General features: G+C 45.4%; 1 pseudogene; it reads right to left on the bottom strand.

Moving 5' to 3' along the window:
• Nucleotides 1-279: 279 nt before the first annotated feature.
• Nucleotides 280-12,864, bottom strand: LOC137348571 (uncharacterized; annotated as a pseudogene).
• Nucleotides 12,865-16,282: the final 3,418 nt, after the last annotated feature.

Genomic DNA, 16,282 nt, shown 5'->3' with positions numbered 1-16,282 from the left:
TATAGTATAAACAGAGACATGATCTAGTGCAGTCATTTGTGAGACTGAACCTAGTGAAATATAAAGACACATATTCTCGTGCAATAATAGCTGAGACAGGGTCTAGTGTAAAATAAACTGAAGTATGGTCTAGTTCAATACTAGTTGACACGGCCTCGTGTAAAATAAACAGAAATCACGTATAATGCATTAATAAGAGAGGCCAGTTAACAATGGTGTAATACAACTCAGCAAAATATACTTCTTAAGGTGCGAATGGATTTCACATTTCTCACCAAGTCATCTAGAACCTGATTGGTCGTCGAAGCGCGGAATCTGCATTCTGTAAACACCATCGAGTGTGACTGGGTCAGACTGGCGAATCCGCTTCCCTGAGGACAGGTGAACTCTCCAATTTAATCCGAGTCAATCCCAGGAGACAATTAGATTTGAAACCACGGAGTATCTGATAGACAAGTCCTGGAGCAGCCAGTGGTGAAGTTAGGTTAAATAAAAACAAGAAACGCTGGAAATACTCAGCAGGTCTGGCAGCATCTGTGGAGGGAGAAGCAGAGTTAGCGTTTCAGGTCAGTGACACTTCTTCAGAATTGGCAGATATAAGAAATGTAAAAGAATGTAAGCAAGTAAAGCGGGGTTGGGGACGGGGGTGGGGGCGGGGGGGCGGGGGGTGGGGGGTGGGTGGTGGGGGCGGGGACGGTGCAAGAGATAACAAAAGAGAAGGTGTTGATAGGACAAGGTCACAGAATAGCTGACCAGAAGGTCATGGAACAAAGACAAACAATATGTTAATGATGTGTTGAAGACAAAGCATTAGTACAGATAGGATGTTAATGGGCTGAAAACTGAACAGCCACAAGCCGAAGCATGAAAAAAAAAACGCAATGGGTAGGCACAGTAGAAACAAACTGAACAAACCAAAATAAAATAAACACAAAAAATAAAAAAAGAGGAAATAACTAAAAATAACAGTAAAATGGGGGGCCCGTCATGTTCTGAAATTATTGAACTCAATGTTCAGTCTGGCAGGCTGTATTGTGCCTAATTGGTAAATGTGATGCTGTTCCGCGAGCTTGCATTGATGTTCACTGGAACACTGCAGCAAGCCCAGGACAGAGATGTGAGCATGAGAGCAGGGGGGAATGTTGAAATGGCAAGCAACCGGAAGCTCGGTCTCATGCTTTTGGACTGCGCGGAGGTGTTCCGCAACGTGGTCGCCCAGTCTGCGTTTGGTCTCCCCCAATGTGGAGGAGACCACAATGTGAGCAGTGAATACAGTATACTACATTGAAAGAAGTACAAGTAAATCGCTGCTTCACCTGGAAGGAGTGTTTGGGACCTGGGATAGTGAGGAAAGATGAGGAAAATGGACAGGTATTACACCTCCTGCGATTGGAGGGGAAGGTGCCGTGGAACGGGAACGAGGTGGTGGGGGTAATGGAGGAGTGGACCAGGGTGTCGTGGAGGGAATGATCCCTTTGGAATGCTGACAAGGGAAGGGAGGGGAAGATGCCTTTGGTAGTGGCTGGAGGTGGCGGAAATGGTGGAGGATGACCCCTTGGATATGGAGGCTGATGGGGTGGAAAGTGAGGACAAGGTGAACCCTGTCACAGTTCTGGGAAGGAGGGGAACGGATGAGGGTTAAGATGCAGGAAATGGGCCAGATACGGCTGAGGGCTCTGTCATCCACAATCGGGCAGGGGGTGGGCTGGTACAATCCTCGGCTGAGGAAAAAGGAAAACATATCAGAAGCGCTGTCATGGAAGGTAATATCATCAGAGCATGGGAGAATGGAATGGAGTCCTTACAGGAGGCAGTGTGTGAAGAAGTGTAGTCGAGGTAGCTGTGGGAGTCAGTGGGCTTATAATGAATATTAGTGGACAGCCTATCCCTGGCGATGACGATAGAGAAGTCGAGGAAGGAAAGTGTCGGAGATGGACCATGTAAAGGTGAGAGAAGGGTGGAAATTAGAAGCAAAGTTGATATAATTTTCCAGTTCGGGGCGGGAGCAGGAAACGGCACCAATACAGTCATCAATGTACCAGAAAAAGCGTTGGGGGAGAGGGCCTGAGTCGGACTGGAACAAGGAATGTTTGACATATCCCACAAAAAGACAGGCATAACTAAGACCCATGCAGGAACCCATTGCAACGCCTTTTACTTGAATGAAGTGAGTGGAGTTGAAGGAGATGTTGTTCAATGTGAGAACAAGTTTAGCCCGGTGGAGGAGGCTCGTGGTGGATGGGGACTGGTTGGCCTCTGCTCAAGGAAGAAGCGAAGAGCCCTCATACCGTCCTGGTGGGGGATGGAGGTGTAGAGAGATTGGACGTCCATAGTGAAGAGGAGGCAGTTAGGACCAGGAAACTGGAAATTGTCAAAATTACGTAGGGCGTCAGAAGAGTCGCGGATGTAGGTGGGAACAGACTGGACCAGAGGAGAAAAGGTAGAGTCAAGATAGGAAGAAATGAGTTCAGTGGGGCAGGAACAGGCTGAAACAATGGGTCTGCCGGGACTGTCCTGTTTGTGGATTTTGGGAAGGAGGTGGAAGCGGACTGTCCGGGTCTCAGGGACTATGAGGTTGGAGGCTGTAGACGGAAGATCTCCAGAGGAGATGAGGTCAGTGACAGTCCTGTGGACAGTCTCTTGATTTTCGGTGGTGGGGTCATGGTCCAGGGAGAGGGAGGAAGAAGTGTCTGAGAGTTGGTGCTGAGCGTCTGCAAATTCACTTAACGGCCGTACCTCCGTGCTCGGTATCACTGTGTGTCTGTAATCCCACCAGGTTCAGGTTTTTGTACAGCTCTCTCCCTGTTCTGTATCACTGTGCTGCGCGCCGACTCAGTGCACAGTAATACACAGCGGAGTCGCTCAGTTGTAGTTTGGAGATTTTTAACCGGCTGATTTTTTCGGCAGGATCGATAGAAGCAGAAATTCGTCCCCCGGCTGCGTTTTCTTTATTATCCGTTCCTGATGTTTGTCTCTGAAGCAGGTATTTCGGAGACTGCCCTGGGGATTGATGGTACCAGTGCACTGTGTACTGACAGAACCCTGAATATTCGCAGCTTAAAGTGACGGTGTCACCGGCAGCAGAGGTTTGCAGAGGCGGGCTCCGGGACACCAGGGAACTGGAATCTGCAGTATGAAAATGAATATTATCAATTGTTCAGCCAGTGTTTGCGCGGCGAAACCTGTCAATCGCAGGAATAGTTATTGTTTTCGCGGTAATTTGCTTAATTTGAAGCCTGTTCGAAATGTATTCACCGTTATTGAGATTTGAACCAGTGCGGAGATGATGTGTATTTTATTTTACACAGCTAGTAGTTATGATCTGGAATGCACTGTCAGAATGGGTGGTAGGAGAAGATTGATATTAACTTTTAAACGGGAATTGGATAAATGTTGCTACTGGAAAACGCATGGGTCATGGAGGAAAAGCAAGGGAGAGTGGGAACAATTTGACAGCACCTACAAAGACGATGGGCAGAATGACATCCCTCCATGTTGTATGATTCAATGATTCTATTAAATTTCTGTGTCTATTTTTCTTGGTGGAAGACAAACTGGAGGAAACATGTTAATATCAGTGAGAGAATCACTTGACAAAAACTGTCAGTCCGGGAGTAACCCAGCTGTGTTATATCAGTACACACAGTAAGATCCAACAGAGAGTAATGAAATTCATCAGCACAGATTGAGCGAAACTGACAGTGAACATCAAAGGTCATTCGTTTACAACAGTTCAACACTTCATGAGAGCTTATTGTTGCCTTTCACTCTATTTGTCTACTTTCTTCCATCAATAAGGCCCATTTTTCTCTATTGCCCTTTAATTTGAAAAAAGAATGAAGTTAGTTTCATTTTATTTCTACATTTAATTTGTGCTGTTTGCGGTTTTTGCCATCATGGGAACTTGTTCCGAAGTCTCTCAGTTGTCAGTTGGGTTCAGTTTGTGCTATTTTCTCAGTGGTTTAACTGTTGCTCACTGGGAACTGGCTCTTCCGGATCACTGACAATTTCAATTTCAATTCCTTCAGCCCATTGGATAATCCTCTCCTGTGTTCTCCAAGCGGAGTTTTCTTTGAATTTTATATTATACAGAATCTGCAGAGCAGGAACAGGCCATTCGGCCTAACCGTTCTATACCAGTGTTTGTACTCCACACAAGCCTCCCTGCGCCCGGACTCTATTTAACCATTTCCACCCTGAACCCTCTGTCCCTCTTTTCATTTCTTCCTCCTTTTTTTTTCAAGTCGTCCCATAAATGCATCATTCCGATCTACTCCAACCACTCCATGTGGCAGCGAGATCCACATTCTGTCCTGTCTCTGGGTAAATGTATTCTGCTTAATGAATTTATTCCGTCAGTGACATCATATATGAGTGTCTCCTTGTTCTGGATTCACCCACAAAAAAATAGTTTCTCCATATCCAGCAGCCCATAATTTAAAAGATTTCCATGAAGTCTCATTATTTTACTCTGTTTTCCAGGGGAAAGAAGCCCAGCCTGTTCAAACATTCCTGATGGTTATTGATGTTTTTTTGAGGATTTCTCAGTTTTTCAGGAGGAATATAAGTTCCTCTAAGATACAAAAACCCAACAGGAAAGGTGAATTAACCATGACTAACAAAACAAGTTAAAGATTACATTAGATCAAAGGAGGTGGTTTATAGGATTGCCAAAAAAGTGTTAAACCTGAGGATTGGGAGCAATTTAGAATCCAGCAAAAGATGAGCAAGAAACTGATAAAGAAAGGGAAAAGAGATTGTGAATGCAAGCTAGTGAGAAACATAAAGGTGGACTGTAACAGCCTCTCTAGGTATGTGAAAAGGACACGATCAGTAAGGACAAAACTGGGCCCATTACAAGCGGAGACAGGAGAATTTATAATGGAGAACAGGGCAATAGCAGAGAAACTAAACAATTACTTTCTGTCTCTATTTACGAGGAAGATATTGAAAATCCCCCAGAAACACTAGGGAACCAAAGGACTTGTGAAACTGAGGAACTTAAATGCCTGAGCACTCGAAACATAAACTGGATTGAAGGTTGATTACTCTCCTGGACCAGATGAGCTACATCCCAGAGAGTTGAAGGAGGTGGCTATAGAGATAATGGATGGATTATCCTTCAAAATTCTGTAGATTCCAGAAAGGTTCCTGCAGACTGGAAAGTAGCAAATGTAAGCCCACTGTTTAAGAAAGGAGGGAGAGAGAAAACGGGGAGCTATAGACCTGTTAGTTTGACGTCAGGAGTAGAAAAATGTTCGAATCTACTATAAAGGATGTGATAACTTGATACTTAGAAAATAACGTTATGTTTGTGACGAGTCAACATGGATTGTAGAATAGATAAAGGAGAACCAGTGGATGTGTGCATTTGGATTTTTCGAAGGCTTTTGATAAGGTCCCACACAAGAGGTTAGTAAGCAAAATTAGAGCACATGGGATGGGGGGGTAATGCACAGGAATGGATTTAAAATTAGTTGACAGAGAGGAAACGAAGAATAGGAATAGAGTCATAGAGTCGTACAGTATAGAAACAGGCCCTACGGCCCACCGTGTCCATGCCGACCATAATACCTATCTATACTAATCCCACCTGCCTGCATTAATTCCATATCCCTCTATGCCTTACTCATTCAAGTACCTGTCCAGATGCCTCTTAAATGTCGGTACTGTTCCACCTCCTCAGACAGCTCATTCCAGATACCCCTTTGATCCACCTTTAAACCTCCTCCCTCTCACCTTAAATCTATGCCCTCTAGTTTTAGTCACCCCTACAATGGGAAACAGACTCTGGCTATCTACCCTATCACTGCCTGTCATAATTTTATAAACCTCTATCATGTCCCCTCTCAGCCTCCTTCGCTCCAGGGAAAACAGACCCAGCCTATCCAATCTCTATGTATAACTCAAGCTCTGCAAACCAGGCAACATCCTTGTGAATCTTTTCTGAACCCTCTCTAGCTTAATTACATACTTCCTGTAGTGCGGCGACCAGAACTGCACACAGTACTCCAAATGCGGCCTAACCAACGTTTTATGCAACTGTAACATGACGTCCCAACTCTTGTACTCAATGCCTCGGCCGATGAAGGCAAGCATGCCATACGCCTTCTTCGTCACCTTGTCTACCTGTGTTGCCACTTTCAGGGAACTATGTACTTGCACCCAAGGTCTCTCTGCTCAAGAACACTCCCCAGGGCCCTGCCATTCACTGTATATGTCCTGCCTGCTTTAACTTCCCAAAATGATCACTTCACACTTGTCTGCATTAAATTCCATTTGCCACTCCCTTGCCCACTTTCCCAGTTGATCTATATCCTGTTGTAACCTTAGACAATCTTCTTCTCTGTCCACTATACCACCAATTTTGGTGTCAACTGCAAACTTACTAATCATGCCCCTTACATTCACATCCAAGTCATTAATATATATGACAAACAACAGAGGGCCCAGCACCGATCCCTGCGGCACACCACTGGTCACCAGCCTCCAATCTGGAAAACAACCCTCCAGTACCCCCTCTGCCTCCTATCACCAAGCCAATTTTGTATCCAATTTGCTAGCTCACACTGGATCCCATGTGTTCGAACCTTCTGGACCAGCCTACCATGTGGGACCTTGTCAAAGGCCTTGCTAAAGTCCATGTAGACAACGTCCATCGCCCTTCCCTCGTCAATCCTCTTGGTCACATCCTCAAAAAACTAAATCAAATTCGTGAGACATAATTTCCCACGCACAAAGCCATGCTGACTATCCCTCATCAGACCATGCATTTCCAGATGCATATAAATCCTGTCTTTCAGAATCCCTTCCAATAACTTTCCCACCACTGATGTAAGGCTCATCGGCCTGTAGTTCCCGGGCTTATCCCTGCTGCCCTTCTTAAATAAAGGCACAACATTAGCTATCCTCCAGTCTTCCGGGTCAGTCTCAGGATAGCAGGCTGTGACGAGAAGGAAACAGCAAGGATCAGTGCTGGGGTCATAGTTGTTCATAATCTAGATAAATGACTTGGATGTGGAGACCAAATGTAATATTTCCACATTTGCTGATGACACAAAAATGGGTGGGAATGTAAGTTGTGAGGAAGATGCAAGGAGGTTTCCAGGGAACTTCGACAGGCTAGCTGAATGGGCAAGAACATGGCAGATAGAATATAATGTGAATAAGTGCGATGTTATCTACTTTGGTAGAAAAAATAGAAAGACAGAGCATTTCTTAAATGGTGAGAGGTTGGGAAGTCTGTTGTCCAAAGGGACCTGGGTGTTTTAGTTTATGAGTCGCTTTTTATGAGCAAGCAATTAAGAAGGCAAATGGTATGTTGGCCTTCATCGCAAGGGGTTTCGAGTACAGGAGTAAAGACGTCTTGCTGCAATTGTATAGAGCCTTGGTGAGATCGCACCTGGAGTATTGTGTACTGTGTTGGTCTCATCTCAGGAAGGATATACTTGCCATAGAGGGAGTGCAACGGAGGTTTAGCAGACTAATCCCTGGAATGGCGGGATTGTCATATGAGGAGAGAATGAAGAAACTGGGCCTATATTCTCCAGAGTTTTGAAAAATGAGAGGTGATCGAATTGAAACTTACAAAAATCTTACAGGGCTTGACAGTGTGGACGTAGATAGGATGTTTCCCTTGTGTCTAGAATCAGGGGACATAATCTCAGCGTAAGTGGTCGGCCATTTAAGACTGAGATGAGGAGGAATTTCTTCTGATGAATCTTTGGAATTCTCTACCCCAGAGAGCTGTGGAAGGTCATTCATTGAGCATGTTCAAGACATAAATCGATTGATTTCTGGATACTGACGACATCATGGATGTGGGGATAATGCGGGAAAGTGGCATTGAGGTAGATGATCAGCCATGATCTAGTTGAATGGCGGAGCAGACTCGACGGGCTGAATGGCCTACTCCTGTTCCTATATTCCTATGTTCCTTTCAGTGTAAGAAATCCAAGCTGATAATGTAAGAACATCAGTAATAGGAGCAGGAGTAGACCATTTCACCTTTCAATTCTGCTCAGCCATTCAATAAGATCAAAGCTGATCATCTGCTCCACCTTCCCGCACTATCCAGAGGTCCTTTGATTCCTTTAGTATCCACAAATCTATCGAACACTGCCTGGAATATACTCAACCACTGGGCATCCACAGCTCTCTGATGTATAGAATTCCACAAACTCATAACAAAGGTTTGACTGAAGAAATGTCTCTTCTTCTCAGTTCAAAATGACCGACCTCTTATTGTGAGACTGTCACCCCAAGCTGTAGACTCTTATTCTTCGAAACTCTACGGAACATCTGCATAGTCCCATAAACTCTCCACATGAACTGTCCTTTTATCCCAAGAATCAGTCTAGTGGAGCTTTGTTTCACTCCCTCCAAAGCAAATAGATCCTTCCTTAAATAAGGTGATTAAAACTGCACACTGCAGTATCCTGGAGAACACCAGAGTTCATCACTGCCCTTCCCTCCATAAATGTCACCCTTCACCCTGGTGTCGGATTGTACTTCGAACGGCTCAGAGTTTGTTTAATATTTCTATCCATTTTGGTGAATTATTTTTTGCTGGTTCTAAATAGATTGTCCTCCAGTCTTCAGTTATTCCCTGGAGTGTTCCTGATCTCCTTTCTCAGAACATTAGCATCTCTTCCTCACTCCCTCAGTGTCCAGTATTGTTCCAATTAACAGTTAGCAGGGATACAGTTAAATTACTCCAATCCAATCTCTCAAACATCAATATTCAATATCGAGAATTATCTGGAACTGCAAACATTCGAATTTCAGTCTGAGGGCGGAAAAGGAGGGAAATGATTGGATGAAGGCAATTGACATTAACTTCATCTACAATGTAACTAATTTCAGTCACTGAAACCCAATAATAAAATGCCATCGGCACCGACAACAGGATCTCTTGTATCTGAAGCCTGTTTTGTCATATTGTCGTGTTTCTGCTGCTGCAGATATCGGGCCGGCTGTTGTCATGTAGTGTTCACTCTCCCTCTATTCACATTGCCCGGCTTGGACAACAACCTCTCCCCCGGGAGAGAGTTCTGTGACCCCGCTCATGTGCTCACAGGGACAATCACATGTAACTGCGAGAGCGGGGTCGGAGTGTCGACAAACTGAGCTCATTTAGGAGCGAGGGAAAGAACAAAGAAAAAAGAACAGTACAGCACAGGAACAGGCCATTCGGCCCTCCCAGCCTGCGCCGATCTTGATGCCTGCCTAAACTAACATCTTCTGCACTTCCGGGGCCCATATCCCTCTATTTCCTTCCTATTCATATATTTGTCAAGATGTCTCTTAAACGTCACTATCGTACCTGCTTCCACCACCTCCCCTGGCAGCAAGTTCCAGGCACTCACCGCCCTCTGTGTAAAAGGCTTGCCTGGCACATCCCCTCTAAACTTTGCCCCTCTCACCTTAAGCCTATGTCCCCCAGTAACTGACTCCTCCACCCTGGGAAAGAACTTCTGATTATCCACTCTGTCCATGCCGCTCATAACTATGTAAACCTCCATCATGTCGCCCCTCCACCTCCGTCGTTCCAGTGAAAACAATCCGAGTTTTTCCAACCTCTCCTCATAGCTAATGCCCTCCAGACCAGGCAACATCCTGGCAAACCTGCTCTGTAGCCTCTCCATAGCCTCCACGTCCTTCTGGTAGTGTGGCAACCAGAATTGCACGCAATATTCCAAGTGTGGCCGAACTAAGGTTCTGTACAACTGCAACATGACTTGCCAATTTTTATACTCTTTGCCCTGACCGATGAAGGCAAGCGTGCCAAATGCCTTCTTGACTACCTTATCCACCTGCGTTGCCACTTTCAGTGACCTGTGGACCTGTACGCCCAGATCTCTCAGCCTGTCAATACTCCTAAGGGTTCTGCCATTTATTGTATACTTCCCACCTGCATTAGACCTTCCAAAATGCATCACCTCACATTTGTCCAGATTAAATTCCATCTGCCAATTCTCCGCCCAAGTCTCCAACCGATCTATATCCTGCTGTATCCTCTGACAATCCTCATCATTATCCGCAACTCCACCAACCTTTGTGTTGTCCGCAAACTTACTAATCAGACCAGCTACATTTCCCTCCAAATCATTTATATATACCACAAAGAGCAAAGGTCCCAGCACTGATCCCTGCGGAACACCACTAGTCACCGCCCTCCATTCAGTAAAACACCCATCCACTGATACCCTCTTGATTCTATGACCGAGCCAGTTCTGTATCCATCTTGCCAGCTCACCTCTGATCCCGTGTGACTTCAACTTTTGTACCAGTCTGCCATGCGGGACCTTGTCAAAGGCTTTACTGAAGTCCATATAGATAACATCCACTGCCCTTCCTTCACCAATCATCTTCGTTACTTCCTCAAAAAACTCAATCACATTAGTAAGACACGACCTCCCCTTCACAACACCATGCTGTCTCTCGCTAATAAGTTTGTTTGTTTCCAAATGGGAGTAAATCCTATCCCGAAGAATCCTCTCTAATAGTTTCCCTACCACTGACGTAAGGCTCACCGGCCTATAATTTCCTGGATTATCCTTGCCACCTTTCTTAAACAAAGGAACATCTTTGGCTATTCTCCAGTCCTCTGGGACCTCACCTGTCGCCAATAAGGATGCAAAGATTTCTGTCAAGGCCCCAGAAATTTCTTCCCTTGCCTCCCTCAGTATTCTGGGGTAGATCCCATCAGGCCCTGGGGACTTATCTACCTTAATGCTTTTCAAGACACCCAACACCTCCTCCTTTTTGATCATAAGATGACTGAGACTATCTGCACTCCATTCCCTAGGCTCATCATCCACCAAGTCCTTCTCTTTGGTGAATACTGATGCAAAGTACTCATTTAGCACCTCGCCCATTACCTCTGGCTCCACACATAGATTCCCATCTCTGTCCTTGAGTGGGCCAACCCTTTCCCTGGTTACCCTCTTGCTCTTTACATATGTTTAAAAAGCCTTGGGATTTTCCTTAATCCTGTTTGCCAATGACTTTTCATGACCCCTTTTAGCCCTCCTAACTCCTTGCTTAAGTTCCTTCCTACTGTCTTTATAGTCCTCTAGTGCAAGAAAGAGAGTAAGTACGGAATCTTGATGAAATGCTCGGACATGCCCGTGAAACCAATGCTGATCCAGATGGAGTCACACCTACCCGGGCCAGATTGCCTGCTCTGTGGGGATCTCACATCTACTTACTCCGGAATCACACCCGGACCCGACTCCCGGTTCATATTCTGTTCCCCAATCTAAAACTGCAATGGAAAAGCTCTATTGGAAACTGTTGTGTTTTAGTTTGAAGGCGATTGAAGTTTTGCTGAAAACTATGATAAAGTGACGATGAGCATTTTACAGAGATGGCCTGTATGGGTTTAGAGTCACTTACCGGCTGTGACAGTCACCACCGTCCCGGATCCATCTGCAGAATCATCCTTCCAGTAATTATATACCACAGTGACACCGCTACCAGTCACCCTGGTGCAAGAAGTACCGACACCTCAATCTCCCAGCCGCACATCACCAGATAGTTGGCGATGCTCAATTATTCCAGGGGTTTTAAATCATTTCACAATATTCCCTTGTTTCACAATCCATATCTGTTCAAACTGTTCTTTTTGAGACTCTGAGCTCTTAGTGAAATGGCCCAGGAACAGGGGCCGGATTTGGGCGCTTGATATAAAAGGAGAATAATGTCAATGAATAATGTCAAAGAAAGCGAACTGAAAGGAGGAAATTACAGTGAAATTAAACCAGATTACATCGATAATAATATCAATCCTACAATTCAGGATCTGGACCTGGGGTATTTATATTTTGATTTTACAGAGGTATTTGCTCAGATCTCAAACACTGTGAAGATCCCAGAAAACACAATGTTTCAAGTCAGCACAAAATCCCCCGGTACCGGGTGTGAAGTGGGGACATTAGATAACAGCGGAGACTGCGGTTCCGGTTCCAGCTGATAGATCAGGATCCCATCTGGTGTTAGGAATTTGGAACTGTGATCAGTCATTCCCAATCTCCCATTTACTGACACAAATCCCGGGAAAGACATCACCATCCGCACACACTGGGCATTTATAAAACTCAAGATGTTAACGGAAACAATCCAATAACATTATAAACTAGACTGTGGAGCAGACGGTGCGAGGGGGAACTGTGGGGTTGAACGGCAGATTAACTCTGTTTTTAGATTTGTTTCTGTGATAATTTGCAGTGAGAGTTTTTGCACCGCTGGAAGCCGAGGCCCATCACTGTGTGTTCTTGTACCTGTACTCAGCTTTACAGTAATAGGTGGCGGTGTCTTCAACTCTCACATCCTGAATTTCCAGCTAAAATGTATTTTTTGCCTTATTCATCGATACAACAAATCGCCCTCCGCCGGTGATCCGCTCCTGGTTTGTCCCGGTCTGGATCTGTCTGAAGAAATATCCATCTTGAAAATAATAACCCCAATTTCGACCGTAGTAAACGCAGGTGATGGTGAGAGACTGACACTCCTTCCTGGTCACCACTGTAGGGGTCTGTGTCACTGACTGACTGAAAGAGTCTGGAAATTAAACAGAGAGAATTTAATGGGCCATCAGAGCCAAACCACACAACGAGGCTAAAACCCCAGAGATTGTCTGTAATTCGGATGGACTCGGGCAGCTTTATATTAAATCCACACAATGTCGGTGTGTTTGATCGGTACTCACGGGGTAAACAGACACACAGGGTGAAAACAAGGAGGATTCCCATTGTTCTGCTGCCTGGAGCTGATGGTTTATATGACGGGGAGCTGGAGACTGCAGCCCTGGACTGCTCTGGGAGACTGGACCTCAGAGCTGGACTGAAATACTTCAGGGGGGTCGAGTTGATTTGCAGAGGGCAGTGTCCCGGAGATCATTGATGGGCCGCACGGTTCCCGGGTCTCTGACTGTGTGTTGTGTGAATAAGCGACAGTTTAAAGAGGGAACTTGCAGTTTTCTGTCGCTTCATTGGGTCTGTGAGCCCGATGTGAAATCCCCTCCCACATTAGTCTGATGTACAGGGGGTGGGGCTGGGGGAGTTGTTCTGTCAGTAGAAGCTGCCGCCATCCTTTCACCCACTATTGGGTGGTGTTTGTTGAGGGTGGAATGTGGGCCCAGGACACCAGGAGAATCCTCCCTCCCTGCTCTTATTCCAATAGTGCCGGGAATTCTTTAACATCTCCCTGAACGGGCTGGCGGGGCCTCAGTTAAAAGTCTGATCTGAAGGACGGCGCCTCAGACCCGGCAGCTTCCCTCAGTCAAGCAACTGAGTGTCAGATTGCAATAAGAGACAATCCAGTGACATTGTCAATATCCAGGCAGATATACACAATATACACAAAGAATAAACTCTCCCTGTCATTTAAACACATGCTTCCTGAACCCGCCTTTTCTGTGGTTTGTATTTAAAATGATATTTCAATGCAATAATTATTGATTTCCAGGTTGGAGTTTCCAGCTGCTGTGACAGAGAATGAAGAGACACTCGGAAGGACAATGGACATTGGGGGGACTGTGTGCTTGGGACTTGTTTTAAAGATCACAGTCACTACCTTGTGAAATCCGTTTATTTTGAATCGATTTATTTTGATTTAGAGATACAGCACTGAAACAGGCCCTTCGGCCCACCGAGTCTCTGCCGACCATTAACCACCCATTTATTCTAATCCGACACTGATCCCATATTCCTATCACATCCTCACCTGTTCCTATATTCCCCTACCACCTACCTCTACTAGGGGCAATTTATAATGGTCAATCAACCTGCAAGTCTTTGGCTGTGGGAGGAAACCGGAGCACCCGGAGGAAACCCACGCAGACACAGGGAGAACTTGCAAACTCCACACAGGCAGTAACCAGAATTGAACCCAGGTCGCTGGAGCTGTGAGGATGCGGTGCTAACCACTGCGCGACTGTGCCGCCCCCTGCGCGTGTATAAACTGTCTCTGCCCGCACTCTGATCAAATAAACCTTGTGAACAGGCCGCGGTGAAAGGCTCCGGAAAACTGACGGGGAGACAGGAAAAAGGGCTGCTCAGTGAAAAAGTGGTGTTGTGGAGCACAGCCCAGCACACACATGGCCAATGGTTGAATGAATCTCGCAGCGCCGCCGTATGAGGCTGCCGCAGGGTCCTAATGTCCCCCTGAATACTAAACACTCATCTGCTTGTTCGGAGCATCAACAAAGACCGCACACAAACTGTCTGCTTGATACATAATTTTTGCACATCAAGTATTTATCCAATTGCCTTTTACTTTTGAATGTTACTATTGAAACTGATTCCACTGCTCTGTCAAATATAATAACTCTTAGCAGAAAATTGTTTTTCCTCATGTCGACATCCACAAGTTGTATTTACAGAGGGACTTTAACGTAACGAAGCATCCCATCTGCAGGTAGGGACAGAAATCTTGTTGAAATATGATTCTTGCAGAGGCCAATGTTGCGGAGTTCTTAAGGCACCGTCTGCACTAGCACTAACAGAGCAAGGACTATCAGGAATGTCAATAACACTCATGTTACTGCACAGCCCAATTTAAAGAGTCCACGAATCCTTGAAAATAATCTTAAGGAGAAATGATGAATGATTGAAGTTATTTCAATCCCCACTTCATGGAGGTTTTCATGAACTTGGTGAGGGTGCAGAGGAGATTTAATAGACTGTGATCAGGGATGAGGGACTTGTAGAGAGGCTCGAGAAACCGCAGTTATTCTCTATATGTGACATAAGATTAAGGAAATTTCACTGTGAGGTTCAAAATTATATTGGGGTTTGATATAATAGATCGTGTATCAGTGTTTCCAATGGGAGGAAGTTTGATATCCCAAGGACACAGATTTCAGGGAATTGCCACAAAAGACAGGGAAGAGGAGATTTTTTTTGAAGGGCGATTTTCATGATTTGGAATGTACAGCCTGAAAGGGTGGAGGAAGCAGATTCAATAGTAATTTTGAAAGGAGAACTGTATGTGTATTTGAACGAGAAAAATGCAGTGCTGTGTGGAAAGGGCCTGGGGTGTAAGACTAAGGTGATAGTTCTTTCTAAGAGCCGACGCAGGTACGATGGGCCAAGTGGTATCATTCGGGGCTGTGTGATCCGATGTATCTAGTCGCTTCATTTCTCCCGCAAGTCAGTTGTTCCCAGTCATGTAAACGGTGATCAGGAGCAGCCTGGCAACAGAATTCCGCCATCCAACTAGTTCCCTTTCCACTGAATCAACACCCTCACTGCGCGTTTTCTGCGGTTGCACAGAATCTTGAGTTCACTCAAACTGGAGTTGGTGGCAGCCCCGCCCACAGCTTTAGTTTGCTGCTCGCTCTCTCTCTCTTTCTCTCTGACCTGCCTTGCCTGCACCGTTTTGGAGATTGCTGTCGCTGGTCCTTGTTTGGTATTAGATCGGCAGTGCAGTGTGGCGAGGATCTGTCTTCCTGCTGTGACAGAATATTTCCCAGACTGCAGAGTTACAGACTTCGGGACCACCATATGGAACCGTCTCTCGCCGCTTCTCATTATTATGTCACTTCTCAGTAAGTATTTCCTTCCCAGTAAAAATGGAGCCACCAAGACACAATGTAACAACCAGTTCATGAAATGATGGTTGAAGAGGAAAGTAATATCACACAAACGTGTACCATGAAAACAAGAATTTCTAACACTTTGCGTGCTCCCGTACAGTCAGCGCCCCGGGCAGCCTCCACAGTACATGTTTTATCTCTATGGAGGGATAGTACACCGGAAGCCCGACTTCACTGACGATCCTCTTCTACCTTTAGTAAAACTGCCAAGATTACCCAGCTAAAGATCCGCAACGCCCTGATCTCTGGCACCGCTGTGTATTTCTGTGCCATCATGTGCCATGAACCCCACCCCACTGCAGAGATGTTGCTGATACCGGACTCACTGAGAGTTGCAGTTAGAGCTCACCAGGGGGCGCCCTCACACCGATAAACAGAAGCAATAATTCAGCCTTTACTCTGAGATTCTCAGGAACCTTCTTAAAATTGCAATGAAGCACAGCAATCAACAGCCACAGCTGATGTCCACTTGTGCAGTGATATTAGATAGTGATTACAACGCGTATTTATAAGAAAATGAACTTTATATTCGATCTCTGATGCCTTGGCTCCCTTTTTGTTTCTCTATGCTCTCCCCCTGTCCACTTGTTCCTCATTATCGCGTGGCTCCACTGTTTACTTAAAAGTGAATACATTTCCTTTTTCAGATCTTCAGTTTAAAGGTTTAAAACGTTTGTTTCT

The sequence above is a fragment of the Heterodontus francisci genome, chromosome 34 (assembly GCF_036365525.1).
Source record: "Heterodontus francisci isolate sHetFra1 chromosome 34, sHetFra1.hap1, whole genome shotgun sequence".
Taxonomy (NCBI): Eukaryota; Metazoa; Chordata; class Chondrichthyes; order Heterodontiformes; family Heterodontidae; genus Heterodontus; species Heterodontus francisci.
Note: the sequence above shows the minus strand (reverse complement) of the source record. Positions and strands in the feature narration are given on the sequence as shown.